Here is a 17379-nt window from a genome sequence, read left to right on the forward strand (position 1 = left end):
AAGGCTCAAGTCTACTTTTTATTTCTATAGATGCCAAAACTGAAGACGCCAGTCTGCTTTTTATTTCTATAGATGTCAAACCTAAAGACGAAGACGCCAGTCTGCTTTTTATTTCTATATATGCCAAAACTGAAGATGCCAGTCTGCTTTTTATTTCTCTCCGAGCCTCCAACTGACAACTGACAACTTATTTTTTCTGCAAGTGTGCCTGGTACACAAACAGTGAATTGGGTCTTTTCTCACAGGGAGTGATTGAGTGAGAGAGGAAGTGAGTGAGTAAATGTGTGAGTGTGCGTGTGTGTTATTGATTGGCACACACATATATGTGTAATTTCTGTAGCATGTAAACGCAGTTTTGATATCCTCCAATTGCAACATCGTCAATTTCGCTTTGGACCAGGTACAGCTTTGTCAAGCTCAAGGTCTGCATCAGAATCTGACCTACCCACGGGTGTGCCATAATTCACCTGATCAGAGCAATTGTCAAAGTGTTGTTTGTTGTTTTTAATAGAGCATGTCAAAAATGATTAGTCACACCACATCTTCAATTACTCTTAGAAGCAATCTGGATTCCATGCAAAAAAAGGTCACCCATATGTTTTTACATAGCCAAGAATGTGCATTCTCATAGTATCCAGAGGCACGCATATCTTTGCAGCAAGCTTCAAAACGTTGATCAACGACATCATTTCAATCGGCATGGAATGGGCAAAGATACCAGGTGCAGCACTGAATGGGTTAACGTCTGCCCAAGCACTATTTCTCCCAAATCCATGAACTCTTCTGTACTTTTCTCAGACTTGCGTTCTCCCCCTCTCACAAGGAAGCTTTCCTTGCATTCATCTTCTGACGTTATGAGGTAAAAGCTTTACTAGCTCAGTGAGTTTAGTACTCATTGCTGAGATGTGTGTGTCACCTGAAGGTCGCAGGCTTGAATCCCAGCTAAACTGGCTTAGCCTCATATGTTCTAAAGTGAATAGTAACAGGATCTTGGAGTTGGGTAAAAGTAGCAATGATTATTTCAGGGTGACACAAAGAGGAAACTGATTTAGCCAGCAATACATGTCAAATATGTATGTTATTGTAAAAAATAAAACAGGCTTCTCATCATCTCCTTATAGTACCTCATCCCCCCTGTGCTCAATCTGGTTTCGGTCATTCTCGCTCTTAGCACCCTTAAACTGGAACACACTCCCACCCTCTCTCCGTTCGATCACTGATTATTCACTCTTTCGGGTCTCTCTACGATCCTACCTTCTTTCGTCTGGTTAATGAGGGTTACTGTAATCACAGAATTATTTGGTGTTTTTAAATGCTAATTCATTATGTGTACTGAGCTTGTTCTTATGTTCAGCGCTTTGGTGTAAGGTGCTATATAAAACCAAATAAAATACACACAAAACAATACAAGATCAGGAAATGATTTCCACCTGATATACAACAAAGCTGGAACAACATTGGTTGGCTCTAAAGAAGACATCTGGATTCACACTTCAGAATCAAGATCAGCGGAAAGGAGACATTTAAGTGCTAAATCCAATCTGATTGACTCTAAATTAGGTGTGTTATCTGGCAGAATCACGTGACGGCTATTCAATCAATTCATTGGCCACTGCCATCATGATGCTGCCATTGCTCCTGTGTAGGATGAGGCTGGCAGATGGAGCTCAGGCACTGGTGTATGCATCTGGAGGAGGGCAGCCTTTGATTATGGTGTTTCATGCACTCCAGTGGTTGTGCACTGTAAGACTGTCCCTTAGAGGGCAACATCCACACCTCTGGGTAGCCCCCGGCCCTGCATTCTACATGCAATGCTCCTGAGTAGATCTGTTCTCAAAGTTTCACTTCTCCAATGTAGCTGTAAACAAATAAGAATGCACCAGTTCGACCTCCAAAATGTCTATCCACGTAAACAATTGGGGTAGCCGACATTTTCACCCATGCAAGCAGGCATTTAAGAAAAGGTGGCCTGAAACATCATCCTCAGCCCTGTTTCCCTTCTCAAGCACCCTGAGGATGTATTTAAAGGGTCAACCCCTACAGCTCAACTCCTGCCCACCTTCCAAGGCACCCCCCTCTTCCTGAGGAACAGAAGCTCCCAGCATGTGTGCACACTCGTTTGCTGCGGCCACTCCCACCTCAGCTTCCCAATTCCCGCATCATAGATGTCTATGCACCCCACATCTTTCTTGCACCACTTGCTTCTGAAATTCCTGCTTGCACTCTCTTTCCCATTCTGCTGTAGCGGGTCTACCAGCGAGACAGTGAGCGGCCTGCAGACAAGCACTATCTGATTGCGGTTTTTACTGGCTTTACTTATGATGCAATTAGTTTCTTGCCTAAAAATCAATTTTCGGAGTTGTCCTATTATTTTTGTGGAAAAGTAGTTTGCTTTGGGTCCATACAACGAATACACATATTTTGATACTTAAGCTGGATTTGATCCGTGGATTCAAGTAAATGGGTGACCTTGGAGATCATAGTGACAGTCACTTGGAGATCATAGCCTAAGTTTCTCCTTGCTGTTATAACGAAACTGATTCTGTGACTTGTACATGACTGTGCTTTCCAAAATAACTATCCAAAAAACAAGAAGTGTTTTGTGAGGAACTTGACTGTTTAGCCTGTTGTTTTGTTCTTATTGACGAATTTCACAAACCTGCTGTATAAGTTATTTTAAGAACTTTAGTCATGTACTAACCCCACCTAGATAAACTCTTAATTGGATGAAAAGAAGTTGAACATCCTATATTTTATAACTATAAATTGTAGTTTTGACTTGTTTTTCAAAGTACTGAATAAACTATTTTTTATAAAGAATTTGTATGTTGATATTTAGGGCCTGATTCACAGAAGCATTTTATAATGATGCAACCCCATAGGAAAACGTTCTGTGAATCAGGGTCGTAGTGAGATACCAAAAAACCACATTGGTTAATTGGTGGTGAACAACCCAATCAAGCGGACCTGCAGGGAGGGGTAACCTGTCCAACTTTTTCTGTACATGCTCTCATTAGTTCACTCCAATTCCTGAACTGATGAGGTCCCCAAAGACACATACACACGCCAATCAAAAGCTCCAGGCTTTTCCCACATTGCCTTTCGATCGGAGTGTCAGTGAGAGATGCTCGGTTTGGGGTCCCGATTTTATTTTTTTATTTATTACACAAATTCCTGTTTACAATTTTGTTTTTTAATCATGAGAAAGAGAAACACGAAGAAACAACTCATGCAAACAAGCTTACAGCCAACCCACCACCGCATTACATCAGAACAATAACAAGACACTGACAACATTTGAAATCGGAATTTTATGAAAAAAACGAAACTGTCTGATTTCCTTCCCCTAGGATGTTCCATGTTGCAGTTCATTTTTGCAGACATGTGTTAACTATAAAACAATGTAGATTAGTAAACCCACTTCACACCTGTCCTTCTACTGCCCATTCACCTAAGTTTGCAGACGACTCAGAGTGTTCGTTTTAAAATGAATTGGCCCATGGTGCCCTGGCGTGTTTACACACTGGGGCCATCTTGCCTCTTGTGTCATTTCCAAAGCGTTCTGCTCCAGCTAGCCTGTCTATACATTTATTTTTTAAAAGAAACAGTTCCGTAACGGTTTTGTTTTAAAATAAAAGTGTAGGAAGAAGTTGAAACTTGGCACTTTCAGTGCACTGCACAGGACGTTTCCTTAAAGAGCAGGCACATGTGTTTTGGGGTTTTTATTGTGCAAGGGCGGGGGCGCGGTGATGAGGTCTGTGGGGAGCGGTGCAGGCCAGTAGGGAACATAGTTCCACTACTTCTTTTCATACACATCGACCACTGGGCACAACCCAGAATCCCTGAGGAATCAGCAAGCAGTTCTGTCGATAGCTCTACTGCCAGACTGATCCGGGAGATGGGGGCGTGTCAAGAATACCACTGATTCCCTAGAGGCAGCCTCATGTGTGGATCCAAATCTTGTGCAATGCTGTGAACACAATGAGCTGAAAAGGAGGCACTTCTGGGACAAATGTTATGTTATGTTCTGTTCTGTTTTTGGAGCTTAGTTTAGCACAGCCAATACCCGGAGGAGTTTAATAGGACATATGATAAGATATCTTAGTGGGTTGGGTGCATCCTGCGGACACCTTTGCATAATGTGTAGGTCACAGGGTTGAGTATCCTCTCAGCACTCCATGGAATGGTTCTTCCCTGTGAGCTCACTTTTCTATTGGGAGTCCCTAATTGCTGACCTTTTCCACCTTTTAGTGTCCCTAGAAATCCATCGCTTCTACACGTTTGGTCAAATGCAATCAGTTTGATCACAGTGCCTCTTAGATCCTAGCCCCTCCGCCTCTGCATTCCCATTACCAAACGAGTGCATCTGTGCAAGGCACACATGTGGAGAGGCACCTTGTCCACCAGGCTTTGCTGTTCTATGTTCCCCTTCGTTAGGTCACCTTCCGTGCCTTCTCTAAGGTATAGCAAACCTTAGGTATGAGTCACCGCCTCATTAATACACAGCCCGCAGCACCCCCTTTTAACACCGCCAGGTTGTCACTCCAGCAGCTATTCTGATCTAAGATTAAAAAAATTAAAAAAAACGATGCATCAGGTCATTCTAGGCAAATTAATTGGAAACAGAATGATGTAGTGGAGTCTCAGTGGCAACACGTGATGAGGCTGCCCGGTTTCCTGGCAGCCTTGGGGTATATTGACATCACCTAGACTAATGGGATATAGAAATACAAGCATTATCCCTTGGCTTCATCTCCACCTGAACAATAATATGAATCGAAGAGGAACAGTGGGGGGTGGGGTGGCCGGTGCGGGGGGGTTGGAGGTTGTTCAGGCACTAATGTTTCCACCAGACTGTCACATCATGATCTGAGCCTATTGAGGCCCAGACCAAAGGTGAGGAGCCCCAACCCACCCCCCCCCTCTCAACAATAACCTGTATTTCAAGGGAGTATGGAAAGGATGCTGCTGCTGCTTGGGAAAAACAGTTCAGGCAGACCCTGAATGCTGTACCCCACTGAGACACTCAGATTCACCCCTCAGATACAGACCCTGAAGTCAGAATCATGGCCAGCTCTTCCCACTCCTGCCCATTGCCGCGATCAATTAAAATCAAATTGATGATCGGTAATCAAACTTTGGATTCTAGCAATAATGAGGTGGTACAAAACTCTGGCTTTCAGCCTATGTCTTAATGCAGCACTGTGATTAAGATGGCGTTAACTTCAGACTCCATTCTCAACCCCGAATAGTGGATTCCAGCTTTGTACACATCATGTATACATGTGGTTCCTGAATCCTCCCTACCACCAGCTCCTCTGTACACGTGTTCTTGTTGTAGAGGTACATGGGAGTACATGGACATGAGTTTAACTCACTTCTCCGTACATTCATGGGTGCGGACATAAAAGGCACCATATGTTAACTGTGCATGTGTTCCAACTCTTGTCTCTGCATTAAACTGATCTCTCCAAGGAGAGGGACCATGATAATCTGTGCCTTGCAACCTTTAATGGTGTTTCCATAAAGGTGACATGGGCATGGTCTGATCTTGTTTTGATCACTTTCAAATCATGAGAGGACTATTGGTTGGTCAGGCATGGTTTAAGGGGGCTAGATCATCCAGCATTGGATCATTACACAGAGGGTTCAAGAAAGACTCCTCACTGGCTTTTCATCTCTTTCAGTGACCTCTACACACAGAACCTCTGATTGAAATGATGGGTAAAGTACTTTCTCAACATTTTCGTGCCTTGAAATACTTGTGTATAGGGACGTTATAAATGCAATATCATATCATATCATATCACGTTCCATGTAGTATTATGAAGGTGAATGGATTGCTTCGCAACTGGTAGTCTTATGGAACCATTACAACAATATCTAGATGGTATTCTTCAACCAGTGATACAACACACTGAAACGTATATGAAAGATACTGGATAATGTTGTTATATTATGCAGAATTCAGCAGTGGATATGTCGGCTGATTGGCTCATCACTCTAGACACGGCTAGTCTCTACACATCAATTACCCATTCTGAAGGGGTGCAAGCCCTCAAATGGTTTATTCTACAGCTTGATGGCATAGAGGCAGACAAAGTGTTTGCCATTAATTTGAACTAAGTTGATTTTGAATAATAAGTTCTTTAGATTTAAAAGCGATTACTTTCTTCAGATATCGGGGACAGCTGTGGGTGCCACAATGGTGCCCGTATATGCTAAAATGTTAGGTATTGGTTTGAAACTAAGTTCATCTTCTCAGATCTGAGATGGAAGAAATATCTGAAAATGTACAAAAGGTTATTGATGATATTTGTGTAATTTGGAAAAAGAGGGGTTAATGAAATGAAGATTTTTTGTGGAATATTTGAATGAGGTGCATATGCATATTAAATTCACTATGTGTTACAGCTACACAACAACACACTTTTTAGATGTGCAAGTGATCAAGCAGAACGGTATGTTACAAACCTCTTATATGTCAAAGAGACTGATTGGAATAATATTTTACATGCCCATAGTTTTCATTCTGAGCGTATTCTACAAAGTCTTCTGTGCAGTCAATTCCTCCCTACCAGGAGGATTGTATCAGACCCACATGCATTAGAAATTCAAATGATCTTCTATGTAAGACATTTCTAGCACAATGTCATGATGAGAAATGCATACACACATCTCTTGAGGTTGAGGCATCTAAGATTACCGGAAAAGTAATGTTGAGCAATAAGGATCCACAAATGAAGCCTACCTTGGTATATGTCACTACCTATTCTAAACAGAGTTTTAAAATCAAGAATAAATTGTGTAGAAACATTGGAAAATTCTACCACTTGACAAACTCATGAAAAATGTGTTTCCAAGTGTGCTGGTTTTTGCACACAAAAAAAAAAAAACTTGGTTTGCGGTATGTAATTAAGAGCTGAACGAGTTTTGACGCCTGGAGGACATGCCAAGACAGGTACTTTCCCATGTTTACACTGTCAACACTGCAACAATATATTGAAAGGAAATACAATGCAACATCCGTATCCGGGAAAGTGGATCTGTCTTAATGATTGTGGCACATGCGACCCAACAAATGTAGTTTATGGTATCGAATGCCCTTGTGTGCTATATGATATGGGTCTAATCACAGGAAAAGCCAAAATGTGTTGGTCAGAACGCAAATTGTATGTACACACATGTGTCACTCAATCTCCAGTGCCAATACATTATGCCGAAATAAAGACATACCTGATACATTATCCCGAAAAAAGACATACCTTATACATTATGCCACAAAAAGACATACCTTCTGACAGATGCAGTTTTTAATTTTAGAATGTTTCAAAATGCCCAGACGGGGAATTTGTCTAAACTGTTAGCCCAACGTGACATGTACTGGGTGCATAAACTTGCAGCTTTGGCTCAAAAGGTCTAAATTGGAAATGGGATGTAGGCTGTTTTCTTTAATATGATGCAAGCCAAGTTTGTAACTGAATAATGTATTAACTGGTTGTGGAAATGTTTTTGATGGGAGAGATGACCACTGTATATGAAATTAATGTAAACATCATATGTGAGATGCACTGTTAGTGAAACTGGGTAATACACTGTATATTCTTTAACATGCAGTATACATGTCTCGTCTTTTTGGATTAGTGGTTATTTTATGGGGCTGAAGGATGTGCTGGGACCACATGAAACTGTCCTTTTTTCCTGCTTCAATTTTTATGGAAACTTTGGACCAATTACATTTACCTTGTAGCATGCATAACCTTACCAAGATGGCAGCTTAAGGTGGACAACCGGAAGTGAGGATAACTCTCTAACATTCTATGTCATGGACGCTGGGAAAAGCGGCATGCCCATATATGGGCAATACAATTTCTGCCACAGTTTTGCTGGTAGTATAATTGGGGAAACAGCTTTTGCTGATATAGACATATTTCCATACTGGTTAGGATTAAGTTGGTAAGTTGCAATTTATAAGTATATGGGAAGAATGTAAAGTTTAAATTATAAGGCATGTATGCTAAAGTAAATTTAGTGATCCACTGATTGTAAACTCTTTACCATACAGATTACTTGTCTTATTGAGAAGTCCAAAGCATTGATGTGTCCTTTAATTTGGGTGCACTATCATTAAGGAGGGATAGCTCGCATTAAGTGAGTGTTTTCCTCTTGTGACAACAGGATGTATGGCAAGAAGTTGCATGTGAGTGGATATAGAGGAACATTAGTAAAAAGTAATCTAAGGAGGTTTTTACTGAGGCTATGATTTCATTGTTTAGTCAAGGTGTCTGAGTTGGAGCTACTCAAGGCCTATACCATCAAGATTTGGGAGTACACAACATAAAAATGTACTATTGGTTGACTAGAACTCTAGATTGAGAAGGTTAGTTATCATATGAGTAGTTTGTTGTTGACTATGTCGGATAACGTGTTTGATGATGTATTACTAAGATAGTTCTTTGTACTTGAATGGATTTTTTGAGGAAGGTAGAATTACCCACATCTGAAGAAAGGTTATTGTATATACTCGAAACACATTGAGGAAGATAAATCATCACCAGAACAAGACATCTTACATATATGTACACCACCATTGGCCCATGCCATTGGACATGGCATACATCTGGTGATATTCACATTTGGGTGATTTACGAATGTTTGAAATTCGTCTACATTACTGTTTTTCTTCTTTATGATATTATTACTTATGCGCAGTGAACTAGAACTAATTGATGATGTTTGATTTCTTTACATAATAATCTTCATTTTCCAAGACGTTATTAATGTACTTGTGTATGTTTTTGCAATAAATGTATGTTGAAAATTCATATATAAATGTATGGATAAAAATAACAATTTCTTCAACTTAATCTCTTTGAAGACTTGTCAAGAATTTTTCACCGAGATACTATTGTGCAGTCTTGATTACACTAGTTGGCATAGTGTAACATAGGAATGCATGCTTGGCAGGAGGAGTTTCATTTAAATTCTGCAACCCATAGTTGACCTATGCATAAAGAGCTTAGAAACAAAGGATATCCTTAGCAGTGAACTGTAAACATAGAGGACCACTGATTGCATTAGGGTGCTTTGAGCTCCCTTCTCCCGTCTACACAATGTGTACCGTTGTGAAGGGATGCAGTCCTTTCCTATGCAATGGGAAGATCTGCATGGGTTATTAGTTGCTGGCCGGATCCCAACACTCCACCTTATAAACTTGAGAGGATTCAAGAACTGTCTAGAAATTGTGTGCACAATAAAATTGCTTCCCCTCACTACTTTGAAGATTGACGTGAATGGGTCGAGAAAATATTCCTCATCAGACGACCCATGATTGGAGAGCCACTGCTGGAGCTCTCTTTCCAACTGTGTGTATGACAAATGTTTAACATTATAAATGATCCTTTCCATCCTGCAAGTGGTCCCTACAGGGAAGATCGATTATCGCATTTGTGCGGAAATGCTGACGTAGGTGATTGTCTCCTTGGAGCTTGCCACTAAAATGATCCCCATAGTGATTTCAATTCACTTAGAAAGAGGCCACCCAAGGGTGGTTTATTTAGGGATTTCGGTGCATTTAGATTTGACCACCATCAACATTGTGATGCCAGAGGTTGGCACACCCCAACACCTGATGACCAGGGCAGGTGCTTGTCAGAAGGTATCCGCAAAAAAGACTGGACAAAATACGTAATGGTATATTTGCTGGAATTTCGGCCGTTCGAAAAGTTCAAACAGCCAGAAATTACAAACAAATATACCATTAGATGCCATTATAGTGAAGAAGGGGAGTCTGACACCACCACACGCATGCGTTATGTGAAAGATGTACGTTTTGTAGCGGAGTCAATGTTGCATACTTTCCACTAGCTCTAAAACAAGGAGAGCAGCACCCGCGTGCCCTAACTCTCACCCGCCACTGTTGGAGATACAGCGAAGTGCCAGTGAGTAGATCTCTCACTTGTTCTCGGTGTGTGGTGTCTCGTGAAGTGCTCACTCTACTGGGGTCAGCACTTTGCAGAAGAAGAAAGGCAATGCAAGTGGATGCTGTGAGGAGGAGGGTCCCACAGGGGGAGTGGCACATTTCCTAACCAGTAACAGTTTCCGAAATGCAGGTAGCCTTTAGGAAGAGTCATCCGCCCCAGACATGGGACTGACTTTGCCCCAGGCCGGCTTGAATCTCAGAGGAGCTGCCTGCACCACGCCTTAATACCTCTGCCGCAGAGCTTTCTGTTGGCAGGACAGACTTCTGCAGCCAGGTGGGTGATGTTACAGCTGCACTTGGGAGTCATGACAAGAAGTCTCTGTGACCCCACCGCCCCCAGCCCTTGATGCGTCTCCAAACATGGTCGGGGAACTCATGTAGATGAGAGCAGAAGGAGAACCCTGGCTGTGGAGGGATAGAGCGCGCCAAGACACAAATGCCTGTTTGTCTAAACAGATAAAACGGGGCTTCTTTTATTTATGTCTTGAAAAGTCTTGTGATCCAAGACACGTATCTCAGACACAAACAACGTCCATGGGAGACGCGCTGACACAGGCTCTAGTGAGACCCCACATGCTGGAGTAGAAGCTTCCAGCATGTCGCTAAAAGCCCTTGCTTACGTTGACTAATCGAGCTGCGATCGAGCATACGTGCAAGTGATAGAAAAGCGGGCCCTCGTTTGTTTAAGCTATATTGAAGTACAAAGACAATCAAATACACGTCAAGGGCAATTCATGTCAATTTTAAAATACACCCAAAGACCTGCGCTGGTGAGCTAACTTCATAGGAAAGGCAGCTCCCAGGGACACAAACAAATTAAACAATAACTCGTGGGCATTGCTCGGGATGGCCAGAGAGAGCGAGTCATTTGCTTCAACCTATCAAATAAGGTAGTAAGAAACAACCTCACAGATGGGACACTATGGGCCTCATTCTAAATGTGGTGGTCCGGAAATAAGGGTGCCGGTTGCACCGAACCCGGACCCTTTCTGGACCGTCACACTCCAAATTTGCCTACCAGGGCCGCCGGGTGCAACGGCCCAGACGGCACCGTTTTCACATAAGCAATGGCATCGTTAGCAATGCTGCCGGTGCTTCCGTGAACCCATTCACGTGGAGTCCTCTGGGGAATTTCTGAATCTGGCGCCTGAAATCCCGGGCCGCCGCGACTTGTTATGTCCTGGTGGCACCGGGATATCAAGTGGTGGATTCAGTGTTATGAAGACAGCAGCAACCCGTCAGTAGCACCAGCGGGTTACCGCTGTCCTCGTAATGAGGCCCATATGTCAGAGAACCGAAAGACATGAAAAGGCAACAGTTACCATAACAGGAAGTCATAGGGTTTAGAACTGTTTCCTGTCTGTCTGCCTACGCTTCACAAGCCATAGAAATAGTGCAGTGTTTAGAGTCAGCTGGTGCCTCTCCGTCCACTGTGGACATGGTACATATGGTGCAGCCTTCACAGTCGCAGAACAACGCTTTTGTTCCAGAGAAGCAAAAGGTTTTTTTGTCTCATGCGGCATAGCTTAAAACATAGCTCTCAACTCACCCACTTTTGATGGGTGTCACCCACCTTGCAATCAACTGACCCACCCATCAAGCCACCTATGTGCCCATTCGCTTCTATGGTATATTACCAGCCCAAATGAAAATGTGGGTGTTTTCACCCGTCTTTGTGACCCAAAAGGTTAAGAGCTATGCTTAAAACCAATTCACACATTTATGGGGGGTGGGGTGACAGCCCGGAACTAAAAGGAGCCCCGGAAAGGTAAGGCAGCCTCCCTAGCATCTTTCCTCTGTTACTGAAAAGTCTGTGTGCACAAATAATGCAACATCACACTGTACAGTACGCTGATCTCATGAGCTACACAGCACACTGCTCATATTCTTCATGGCAGCCCGTCTAGAATATAATAGGAATATTTTTGAGCGTATGTTCACCCCGACTCGGGCATCTTGGCGCTATGGACAGATAACAGATGTTTATTGTTACCCAACTTAATGGTACTCATTTCATCGACATCGAAAGGATGAAGGGATGAGTGGAAATGCTGTGATTCAAACCTGTGACCATGAGGTCAAGCACAGGTCCCTGTAGTGCATGCATTAGTCCACTGGGCAACAGAGCCGGCTATCATAAGTACATGGTATTAAAAGTGCAGTTTAATATTCATGCATTCGGTACCTGTCTACAAAATGAGGATAATATATCAATGTTTCAGTTTTTAAACTGAAATCTTCTCCAAGCCAAGAACACACAAAGAAGCGTTTACCATCAATCTTGCACGCTTCTCTTCCACGTTACAAAAGCATCAGGGCCTTTCAACATTCTTGGATGAAATGGGCCCACACCGAAGGGGGTGCACTGAGGAGCATCCATTGTGTTACATATGATATGATATGATGTGGCATTTATAACGCGCCTGTTCACAAGTGTTTCTAGGTGTGACAAGACAAGGAGGGGGAAACAAAGGGAGGACAAAATAATGATCTTACTAGTCCTTGTGTCATTCAGATTGTGCAAGTGCGGGGAAAAAGAAAGGGGAAAAGTTCAGCCAGTGGGTGGCTCATAAGTGCAGAGAGAAGGGGTTGTAGGTTTACAGATACCAACCCTTCAGTGCTGGGGAGCCTGGAGGCAGTGTGAGGGCAACGGGACATGCATGAGCCTCAGCCCGAGTTCAGAGGGTGACCAGGTGAACAGTGTGCAAAGCAGTCAGGTGCATCAGCAGGGAAGAGGAAGAGAGAAAGCAGAAAACTTGTGTCTATGCCTTGTGTCATTCTGATTGTGTAAGTGCAGGGAAGAGGGAAGGGGAGAAGTGCCAGGGGGTAGGGGACAGGGGAAGTGCAGTTAACTTACAAGTGCAGCCAGCGGGAGGCTCACAAGTGCAGAGAGAAGGGGCTGTAGGGTTGCAGATACAGACCCTTAAGTGCTGGGGAGCCTGGAGATAGTGCGAGGGCAACTGGCCATGCAGGAGCCTGGGCCCGAGTTCAGAGGGTGACCAGAGCACGGAGCAGTCAGGTGCATCAGCAGGGGTGGGGAAGAGAGAAAGTGGAAGCCTTGTGTCAAGGCCTTGTGTCATTCAGATTGTGCAAGTGCAGAGAAGAGAGAAGGGGAGAAGTGCCAGCGGGGAGAGGATGGGGGGAAGTGGAGTTAACTCTAAAATGCAGCCAGTGGGTGGCTCATAAGTGCAGAGAGAAGGGGCTGTAGGGTTGCAGATACAGACCCTTAAGTGCTGGGGAGCCCGGAGGCAGTGTGAGGACAACTGGACATGCAAGAGCCTAGGCCCAAGTTCAGAGGGTAACCAGTGCACGGAGCAGTCAGGTGCATCAGCAGGAGAGAAAGCGGAAGCGAAAAGGAAGGTCTTGAGTTGCTTCCAAAACCAGAGGTGGATCTGCTCAAGTTTGAGAGAGACATGGAGGATGTTCCAGGGGGAGGCACAGACGAGAAAATAGATCTGCCACCAAATCTCTGTTTGGAGAAGGGTCTGACCCTCACAGAGTTGGAGGTGGATGAGCGGAGAGCTCAAGAAAGAAGATGTTTTGGAAGATAAAGTTGGAAGTAGAGCGGTCCAAAGCCCCAGACACCCTTGTGGATGATGCAGAAGGTCTTGATGTTGATCCTTGCAGCCAAGAGGAGCCAGTGAAGAGATTTCAGAGCTGGAGTGATACGATCCCTGGGTTTGAGGCCAAGGACAAGTCTTGCAGTCCTGTTCTGGATAGGTGGTAAAGATCAAAGAGTAGAGGCAGGAAGATTTAGAAAGAGGCTTTTGGAATAGTCCAGTCTAGAGAGGACCAGAGCTCTGGAGACAGTGAGCTTCTGGGGGAAGGAGAGGAAAGGAAGAATTCCTCTGAGGAGGTGCAGCTGATAGTTTGACTTCTCAGAGATGTGAGGAGAGAAGGAGAGGGTGGAGTCAAAGATGACACCAAGGTTCTTAGCATCACAGGAAGGAGCAGGAAGAGGGTCCAGAGTGGGCAGCTAGAGAGAGTGAGGAAAGGAGTCAGTGGGTGTCCCAATGAGGAGGATCACAGTCTTACTGGCATTAAGGCAGAGATCATTGACAGCACACCATTCCTGAATAGCGGTAAAACAGTCTGGTATGAGAGAAGAAGAAGAGGTGGCTGAGGGGAGCCTGAAAGAGAGCTGTGTGTCATCTGCATAACATTGAAAATTGGATCAGAAAGTAGTGATGCAGTGGGCAAGAGTTGCCAGGTAGTGGTTGAATAGCAAGGGGGAGAGGTTAGACCCCTGGGGAACACCACAAGTAGAGAGAGATAGAAGAAAGGAAAGACCCCAGTTGGACCTCAGAATGTTGGTCGGTGTGAAAGGAGGTCAACCAGGCCAGGGCCTGATCAGTAATACCAAGGTTGTTGCAGCGACGATTGAGTAGAATGGCATGGTTGACAGTGTCAAAAGCAGAGGCTAGATCATGGAGAATGAAGACAAAGGGAGATTAGAGTCAAGATTGGAGAGCAGGTCTTCATGGGTGCTCAGGAGAGCAGTTTCTGTGCTACTGGCAGCTCTGAAGCCAGGCTCGTGGTCATGGAGGCAACCAACAGTTTCAGTCTGTAGATTAATATGGGAGATGGCCAGCTTTTCTAAGAGTTTGCCCAGGAAAGGAGTAATGGAGTTTGGGCAATAGTTAGCCGGAGAAAGCAGGGGGTAGTAGCTTCAAAGTCATTACTCCAAGACATTGGAATGCCTTACCTACCAATATCAAGAATGAAACCTCCTACCCATAATTCAAAAAATCACTGAAAACTTGGTTATTTAACCAATACTAATCTGAACCTAGCCCCATCCCTACCTGACTCCCAACAACATATGTATGTATAATGCATGTAATGTTATTTCTGCTTTCAATGTGTTTAGGGTTTGCATGCATGCTTGTGAATGTTGCTGAATTGTCAAGTCAGAGATTTTAGATAGCACTGGTTGTGTCCCCCAGACTACAAGTTTCCTGCTTCTGGTTCAATGAAGAACTAGTCTCCCTGAGACGTGTAAAAAGATCACTTGAGCACCTTCATAGAAAAAACTAATACCCCAGAGTCTGCTAAAGCCTTTGAAGAAGCCAATCAAATCTACAAAACAGCCATAATTTCCCGCAAAGCTAATGCCTCCAACCATCGCATCGCCAACGCTACCTCCGACAGTAAAGAACTGTTCTCCATCTGTTCTCCATCCATAGAGAACTTGAGAACCCGTGTCAAGTCACAGCACCCACCAATGCCAGTAAAGCATGGTGCACAACAAGACACCTTACACTCCAAAATCTCAATGCTACAAAAGAAAATCAACTGCAAAAAAACACTCCTAGCGGAAAAAAACACCCCCTACCATCGTAGCCAACTCCCACCAGGACACTCCATTTCATTTCTCACCAGTCTCACACAAACAAGTGTTAGACAACATAGGCAAACTCAAAGCTTCTAACTGCAAAGATCAATTCCCATCCCACTTAGTCAAACTCTGCGACCCCACCCTGTCACCTATCATTACCAAATTTGTTAATGCTTCCTTCAACACACACACAGTCCCTACCAGCATAAAAAAGCATGGGTAACCCCCTCCTAAAAAAAAAAAAAAAACACCCTAGATCCCTCAATTACCACCAACTACCGACCCATCACAACGGTCCCATTCCTCCTGAAAATAATTGACAAAATAGCATATTCCAAACTACAAAACCACCTAGAACGCCATTAATTACTAGGGACCAAAAGTCAGGATTCTGCCTTAACCACAGCACAGAGACAGCCCTCCTTGACCTCAAGATCCAAATGGATGCCACCACAGAAGCAGGCAAACTCTGCCTACTAATGCTACTAGATCTTTCGGCAGCCTTCGATCTGGTCGACCATGACAAATACTGTGCTACACTAGCCAACAATTTCAACCTATCCAAGGCTGCCACTGACTGGATCAAATCCTTTTAGCAGACAGGACCTCAAGAGTGTCCATCAACAAAGAATCAGCCGACCCAATACCAGTTACCACAGACATCCCGCAAGGCTCATGCCTGTCCCCTACCCTCTATAACGCATATACTAAATTGCTTTTCGCAGCTCTGGATGCCATGGGTGTCATCTACACCAACTTTGCAGATGACACCCAGATCCTTATTCCACTATCAGGCAACCATGAGCAAAACTCACTGCTCATCAACCAAATGTACTCACTAATCCTAAACTGGATGGCTAACGATAGCCTTTGTCTCAATGATGACAAAACGGAGCTAAACATAATAGGATCATCCTCCAAAATTGTCTCTCTACAGCCTGCTTACACATCCTTCATCATCGATGGCACCACGATCCCAGTGCTCAAAGAAGTCAAGACACTTGGTGTTTACCTAGACGCCACTCTAACTATGCCAAAACAAGTCAACACCCTAGCCTCATCCACCTCCTACACATCCAAACTCATCTCCCTAAGCCGTAAATCCCTCACTCCAGACAACTGTGTTACACTAGTAAGAGTGTTAATACTATCTAAGCTCAACTATTGCAATATCCTCTTCCTTGGTACCTCCAACACTAATGTAGCCAAACTCCGACTTATGCAGAATAAAGCCCTCCGAGCTGCACTAGGCATACAAAAGTCCAAACACATCTCCAACATCAGGATAGACAATCACTGGCTGCCTATCAGAACTAGGATATTATTCAAACCCTTAGCATCACACACAAATGTATTGCCAACAAAGCCCCCAAACCCCTCATCAACACAGTTCTGAAGAAATCCCATAGCAGACTCCTCAGATCTAATAGCAACACACACTTTGAATTCCCAAGATACAAAAGAGAGAAAGCGGGGGCGGGGGGATAGTAGCTTCAAAGTCCTTAAGTACATATAATGCATGTAATGTTATTTCTGCTTTCAATGTGTTTCATTATAACCTTAAGATTGCATTCCCCCGTTGTCTCTAACTACGCCGTGATACCTCTGGGTCTGGGCGTATAATAAATGTAATACATAAATGAAATAAATAAATTTGGAAAACCAACTCAGGGGCATCATCACAGAAATACTTCACCTGTGTGAAGGCTATTTTGCACAGTATTCGCATTCGAGCAAACATTGTCCTAGTTCAGAAAAGCATATTCTTAGAATTCATATTTGAACTGGTGCAATGTTTGTCTTAGTTCAAATAGGGAACAATATTAGCAATTGGGAGAACATTAGCATGGTTAAAACATGAAACAAACAAGAAACATTGCAAGAATAGGTATTTTCTCTATTGCAATGTCTGCTCTCGTGCTAATAGAGCGCAGTGTTGCACTTGCACTGTGCAAAGTGTCTGTAACATGGTACTATATGGATAAGAGGAAACCTCTGTTAAGACAGGTCCAAGTACACAAATAAAGAGAAAAACTCAATAACAGAGTAACTCCAAGTG

The 17379-nt window shown here is 43.6% G+C and overlaps 1 protein-coding gene across 4 annotated transcripts in view; it reads right to left on the reverse strand.

The window, feature by feature from the left end:
• TNS1 (tensin 1) overlaps window positions 1-17379 on the reverse strand; it is a 2137091-nt gene that overhangs the window by 589915 nt on the left and 1529797 nt on the right. The gene's annotated exons all lie outside the window — the stretch shown is intronic.

The sequence above is a fragment of the Ambystoma mexicanum genome, chromosome 9, assembly GCF_040938575.1.
Source record: "Ambystoma mexicanum isolate Mex_15411 chromosome 9, UKY_AmexF1_1, whole genome shotgun sequence".
In the NCBI taxonomy this organism is placed as follows: Eukaryota; Metazoa; Chordata; class Amphibia; order Caudata; family Ambystomatidae; genus Ambystoma; species Ambystoma mexicanum.